General features: G+C 38.0%; 1 long non-coding RNA gene across 1 annotated transcript; it reads right to left on the bottom strand.

Moving 5' to 3' along the window:
* Positions 1-5,458: 5,458 nt before the first annotated feature.
* On the bottom strand, positions 5,459-7,171 carry LOC126410389 (uncharacterized). The gene is made up of 2 exons (XR_007574307.1): positions 6,724-7,171; positions 5,459-6,516 (listed from the first exon to the last, which is right to left on the bottom strand). It is a non-coding gene; the product is annotated as an uncharacterized LOC126410389 (long non-coding RNA).
* Between the last annotated feature and the right edge of the window lie 320 nt (positions 7,172-7,491).

The raw sequence follows: 7,491 nt of genomic DNA, 5'->3' as shown, positions 1-7,491 counted from the left end.
GCACTTCCACAAATACAACCTCCTTTGAGGTCATCTACGAGAGACCACCACCTACGGTTCACCGTTACATGCTGGGCACTGCATGAGATTACACGGTAGACACCCAGCTGCGTTGCCGAGATGTCATCTTGAAGGACCTAAGAGGTCGTTTGATGACCACAAGACACGCATGTCCTGTCTAATCAAATTTTAGAGTCTAAACTGATTTTTTGTTCCATTCCGTTCTGTAGAACAGACAAAACTCTTCCCTCCCCCGACGACCTCGAGCCCCCGACCCTGAGCCCTCGATGCCATCGTCTTTCTCTCCTTCTCCTCCATCTCCGCCCCTGTCTCCACTGCCTTTCTTGTCTCTGCCCCCTGACCTGCCTTTCTCCTCCATCTCCGCCCCCGACCTGCCGTATACCTTCATGTTTCTCTCCTTCTCTTCCATCACCCGAGCTGCCCTAGCCCTTTCTGTTTCTCTTCTTTTCCTCCATCTCCGCGGGAGGGCGATGGCTGTATGCTTTCCTTTGCTTCTTCCTCTGCTGAATGGAGTCACTTAGGGAGTTATCTGCCAGTTGGTCTTTGCCGTTCATCGGCCTTTTTAGTTGGAAGAAGGAAGAAGGAGAGACAGACATGGAGCTTTCTATTTCCGAGTGATTGAAGATTTCAGTAGTGGCAGTGAAGCGAGGAATCCACTCTTCTTGATTTTTGCTTCCCAAATCATCTCGAAGTCTAAAAGCTACTGCCCCATTTGAAGTCTGCCTTTTGTCAATTGCATTTTTCTTGTCGGTATGGGCTTTGGATTCGTCAATTGCATTTTTCTCATAGACTTTGACGTGAGCCAACTACCAGAGCAAGAACATTTGTTTGCATGTTTTAAGCTATTTCCTCCATTCCAATTTCTGTTTTTGCTGTTTGTAAAACTTTACATCAAGATGCTGACAGAGCTTAAGCAAAGCAATATGATTGAATTTTCTGATGATGAATTGCTTTTGGGGCTTGTCACTAAATACTAAAATAGTGAGCACAACAGGATTGCAGAAATAAAATGTTGTTGATCATATTAGTATCAACTAATGAGCTTTTATTAAAAGTGGTACAACCATACAACAAAAAGCTTTTATAAGTGCATGTCTCTATGGGGTGTCCGCTAACACCAAGGCTAAGGGATTCTGGCCTTTTGAAGATTCTTCCTCTTCTCTTTATAATGTGAAATAGATTTTTACCATGTCGACTGAATGTAAAACTTCCTGCCTTCATTATGATAATGCTTTTATAACAGTTCCAATTGAGATTTGCTCTATCTGACCATTACTTTTAGGTTGTGATATCAAGTCTTCGGGGGATACTTATGTGAAAATCAGTAACTTTTTTAGTCCATGAGAACCATGAGAATATCTGATAATTGAGACGTGTTTTTCTGAATTTAGGTCTTCCAAAGATAATCCAGTAAGGTCCTATATATCTTTGTAGGCAAGGCATATTATGGTTCTGGTAATGCAATTTGACATCACAGATAGCCTTGCCAAAACTGTGGTGGCTGTAGAGGACTTATAATACTGCAACTGCTACTATTCGATATGCCATTGGTGTTGAAATAATTCCAGAACTTGTTCTCTGGTAATCTAATATGGTAATACCTAGGAACCAATGCATATACTGATATATTTGACCAAGTTGGTCTGTGTTGATCTTTATTGCAAAATTTAGTGAAAATATAAAATGGGAAGGTTAATGCCTTCTAACATTTTAAAAATATTGTGGATTTCATAGGCCCTGTAACATAAACCACAAATCTGCGTATATAGGCAGTTACAGTGCTTATGACAAAGATTAAGCATTTATCATCCGTTTTGCATAAGAAGGTAAATATAAGTTGACTGACTTGAGTTCATGCTTGTCTTAATCACTGAAGTCATGACACTGTTCTGATCGTGCAGGTTCAGTTATTTACTTTATGAATATTAGCTTATGTGCTTCTTTTCTGGTTCTGTCACAAGGGTGCCTTTGGTCCAACTTCAAGACTTTTGACTTTTGTAAGCATGCACGGTGGAAGGCATAGAATGCCATCAAATGACCTATGTCCCAAGGAATAATTCCTGACCTTTCTTCTAGTCCACTTTACATAGCTTGTTTTCCCAAATATGATTTCAATACTGAAGAGGACTTAGGAAGGTAAATGATAAAAAAAAAGTGCACTATTCTATGGGATGTTTGAATAGCAATATCAGTTTCATAGATGTTGCTCTGGGGCTTATATGGTATGATATGTCCTTGAAATCACTTAATTTTGGGAAGGCGTCTTTACAGCCTTAAGTCAGCATGGAGGACATATATAGGCCCTTCACTTTGGACAGTATGTGTTACAATTTACATGGACAATCCAGATGGTCCTATCTATGTTGATTGCTTGTGTTGAAACAGCTCTTCTCGAACATGAAAGAGTCAGGCATTTGGTATGCATATTGGACGTTTTTGTTTTGTTGAAAATTTATCAGTCATGTGAACAAAAAGAATGGACGTCAGTTCTTCTTGCAAAATGCCTTTTTTATTCTAGTCGTATCATCCTCTGGCATTGTATGGCCGATCTATTTTTTCAACAAGAATTGGTGGAGAATGGCCCATTAATGCCTGTGTCTGTATATGTCTTTGTACAGATTGGTGGAGAATGGCCCATCAATGCCTGTGTTTGTATCTGTCTTTGTACAGAAATGAAGACATGCATACATACATCAAATGGATGGAGAATGACCGACTCATGCCTATGTAATATCTTTGTACAGAAACAAAGACATGCATGCATACATCGATTGTATATGTGTGATGCCTTCCTTTCTGTACCCATGTTCTTATAATAGTGGTTTTCTATTGTGCTTTGTGCAAAGACACTTGCACCTGCAGCTACGTGAGATTTTGTCCTTTGACAATGAGCATGCATTGTTGGGAGACTTGTGTAGATGCTCTCTAACAATGACCAATTTTAACTCCCGATATATGATACATGTACACCTATATATTAGAACAAAGTTGGCACATCATCTCACCAGCATGAGAGAATATCCTCTCTTTTAACAATCCTTGCAAAATGCTGAGGTCCATAGAAGACATCGGTAAGTTATATGAGATCTAAAGCGATTTGGATGAGGCATTCCTTCTTCTTTAAGGTTTTCAAAATAAGAGATGCACAATCTTTGAAAATCATTGCAGAAATCCTTTATAAATATGAAGGGCTTGTTTTATGGATTTCAAGGCCTATGGTATGGTCCATGTTAATCTCTTTGAGTTCTTTTTTTTAACTACATGTCTAAGCTTCAGTAACACACTGTCATGGCGTGAACAGCGTGATCTGTTTTTTTTCTGCCATTTTCTTTGGGTGCCAATGAAGTGCATTTCCTCTAGTGAGGATTTGTCGGCACAGACAGAGTGAGTGAGAGAGAGAGAGAGAGAGATCATTTCTTTTACTAGTTTTTTTTTTCAAAAAAAGAAAAAACTCGTAGGTTGCTTGACATTTCTGATAGCGATTGCATTGATGAATTTTATCTCACTCTCTCTCTCATCTCTTTGTTCTCTGTTTTCCATTCTCTCTTCTCTGTTGTCTATTATCCCTGATATATGATTTTCCGTTTACTTTGTTTTCCTTTGACTTGAGTTCTTTCTTCTCTTTGTTCACTATTCATTATTTGAATCATATGTTTAGTAAGGATGGCAATTAGATTATCTAAGTACCAATAGATGTTTCAAGCATTGAGGGAAATTCAAAACACAAAAGCTTGCAATTCTTTGTACAGATCATCTTTTCCATAGAAAAAAAGTTGTAAAATTTTGTTGAGCCTGATGTGCCCAATATATAGTGATAGAAGATTGGTACGTGCAGTACAGTTTGGACAATAGGAAGAACCAATCAATCTCTCTCTCTCTCTCTCTCTCTCTCTCTCTCTTTCTCTCTCTCTCTCTCTCTCTCTCTCTCTCTCTCTCTCTCTCTCTCTATATATATATATATATATATATATATATATATATATATATATATATATATATCTTTATTGCCTGTGCGTATAGAATTGGAAAGGAACATGGTTAAGTTTGGATTTCATTCACTTGGCAACCTGTTTTTTAATTATTAATTATATAAAGGAAGTTGGAATAATAGAATAACTAGATGGCAGCTCATGACGCATTATATGATTGGTAACAACAATGAACTTCCTGAGCAAATTACTTGAACAATGTAGAATGACTATGTTTCAAGTTAGATACTCATTGTCTAACATTCTCATTATATTATATGTCATTGTTTGAATTGTATTTGATTATTATATTACTTTATGGTGATAATCTAATTATTTGTTCGTCTTTTTAATTTCTAAAATGCAAGAACCAGATGGTGATGTCTCTTCTCAAGTATTACATGGTTTCGATGAAAAGAATAGTGTGTAGGACAGAAAATGACTATATAAGAACCATATTTTTGTGTCAATGTACTCTAACATATGGCTTAGAACAGTTGAACATTTTAGACTATTTATATTTTGTAGTTTTACTTGATATTGATGATTATATAAATGTTTGAATATTTTACAGTAATGATGTTTTTGTTACATGTATGTCTCTATTGAAAGAGTTGATTTTGCTATAATATTATGGATCGTGTTATCAAATGTATTGATTTGCATGTAACATGTTATGAATTTTATATTTATTTTGATATAACATGTTCAAAAAATAAGATATCATATAGCGGACAGAACAATTATAATAACCAAAACTGATTAGAGAAGTTACAAACACCAGATAGGACAGACAGTTCGAATAAAGCATAAACAAACACTAGATAGGACAAACAAAATAGATAGAACTAACCATGGAAAAAACAAACATCAAACAGAACGGATAGATTAGACAAGACGAAAACAAACGTCAGACATAACAGACAGAACAGACATATGCAAAACAAACGCCAAACAAGAAGAACGTAGTATCCTATTCTTAAATCATCAAACAGTGGACAAACAATATTATTGTCCATGAGGATAAGATAGTAGTGTAATGGACAGGACATTCTGTCTGTCCTGTCTCAATAGACAACAATCAAACGACCTCTAAGAGGTCGTTCGATGGTTATACTATAGCACAGAACATACTATCACACTGCTATTTTGTCCATCCTGTCAATGTTGTTCTCTGTCCATCATTTGACAGTTCTAAAAACAAACATCATGTTCTTTATGTCCAACGTTTGTTTTATTTCTACCTGTATTGTCTGTCTTGTTCGTCCTGTCCAATGTTTGTTTCTTGGAGTCTCTTGTTCCATTATAACAATATTCAAAAAAAGTGTTTGAACAGCTAAGATGAAGCAATAGTTTTCTCTCACTCTCTTTCTCTCTTTCTCTCTCTCTCTCTCTCTCTCTCTCTATATATATATATATATATAGAGAGAGAGAGAGAGAGAGAGAAAAAGAGAGAGAGAAAGAGATCATCAATTCGAAAAGTTGATCTATTAGAGCTTGCCATGATAGTTCGTTCAAAGAAAGTTCACTTGACCAGTTCCCCAATTCTATGCTTAAGCTATAGAACTGAATACAATGATATGCTGAGACTTGAACCAAGTCATGCCCTTTTTACAAGAACCCACAGTACAAAGCACAGTACAAAAGCACGCGCTACACAATTCTTGTTGGTTTATCACCTCACTAAGATTCCATATGAACATGCATTCAAAAGAAAAAATAAAGAACATAGTATTTGATAGTTTTTCTTTCAATATTTGTCAACTTTTACCCTTCAATGATGACGATGGCAACCGAGAATACTTTGCAGCAGCCATGGAGTCATGAACCTTCTTGCAGAAAACTGCTGCCTTCATCTTCTTCCAAATGTTTGCCTTCACTTTTCCCCTCTTTGGTGGAAAGGACTGCAGGGGAGCTTCCAAACCTCTGTTTACATTCTGAAATATGTCCATGGTAATGTGGTACTGCCTTGTGTTACGGAAATCTAAGATGTGTGCAAAGTGAAAGCCGAGAGTGAGAGTGGAAACTGACTGATTTTGCTTCTTCGCTTTATAGGCACAGTTGGAGTGATAAAAATTTCGTCCTTCGGTAGTAAGTTATCGTTTAGAGGCATGGACATGAACTGATTTTACAGAGCGAGATTTTCATCATTCATCAGGGAGCAACATTATGAATCTAACAAGTTTAAAAAAAAATCATAGCGAGATCCCGAGATATTTTATTGTCAAAAGAGTCTCTTAGATCAAACATTTTATCAAACACATGGAGTGCAAGTCTTGATACATAATTTCGAAAGAGCTGCAAATGTGTTGTTCCTACTAAAATACAATTTGAGTGAGGAAAGTAGACAATGAGTGAGAAAGGGTGAGAAAGAAAGATAGAGTGAATGAGAGAAATCTATGCCCTACCTGTAGAAGGGCTGCAATGAGGCGGTGTTCCACGAATATAGGGATGAAGCTAGCCATCAAGGGGTTGAAATGTGTCATTTGACGGATATGAAGCTGGCTATGAAGAGGCTGTAGAAGGGCTGCAAATGAAGCATCTCATGGGATTTAGGGCTGAAGCTGGAGAGAAAGAGAATGATTGAGAGAGCTCGATGACTTTCTCATGAAGCTCTAGATCATGGTCATCAGTTAGAGTATGAGACCATAGCCTTTTATTATGCCCTAAACTCATCATTCAGAAGATGGAGATTGAGAGAAGAATGAACATAGATGGTGAAGAACAGTCATACTTGCTAAACTACGGTAAGCAGCAAGAGATGGGCGAGAAATCCAGGTATTGAGAGAGGGAGAAAGAGTGCAAATAGCAATTGATCGCTGGATATCGTCACTGGCGCATTGTGAGGAGTAGTGAGCAGCGACTCATGGTGAGTGATGGGAGAGACAGACTTCATCTCCATAGCATCGAGCAGTGTGCAAGCACTCATGGAGAGAAATGAGAGAGAGAGATGAGTATCGAGAGTTCGAGACAGGGAGGCGAGCTCGAGCGAGCGAGCGTCCTGTCAGTTCTGTGGTTAACCACAGAACGGTACAGGACATGGGAGAAATATATACCCTTGTCCCAGTGTCTGCTCTGTCCAGCGTTTGATGCACATTTTAATAAATGAAACGCACCTGTCTGTTCTAGCCTGTTCCATTGCTATCAAACGGCTTTTAAAGGAACATTGCTGCAGCCCGAAATCGCATGGTCATACAATGCAATTGCCACCATAGAGCAATGATGTTTCAAGAGGGTGATTGGGTATTTTTGAAGAGGCCTCCTGCAGCATACCACGCGATTAAGAGGATCCAAACAACAAAAGCTACTCTTTCATTATGTTGGGTCCTAGAAAATCAGCCGAAAGATAGGTAAACCTGCTTACAAGCTCCTACTTCCTAAGGGAAGCTCTATCCATATGGTATGCCATGTATCCAAACTGAAGCTTTGCACCAACGCTCCCCCCGATGAAGATATCGACTCTACCCCCATTGTAGAAGCAGCAACTGACCTATCACCTTAT

This window comes from Nymphaea colorata, chromosome 9, assembly GCF_008831285.2.
Source record: "Nymphaea colorata isolate Beijing-Zhang1983 chromosome 9, ASM883128v2, whole genome shotgun sequence".
Lineage (NCBI taxonomy): Eukaryota > Viridiplantae > Streptophyta > Magnoliopsida > Nymphaeales > Nymphaeaceae > Nymphaea > Nymphaea colorata.
This window is presented reverse-complemented; position numbering and strand designations above follow the sequence as displayed.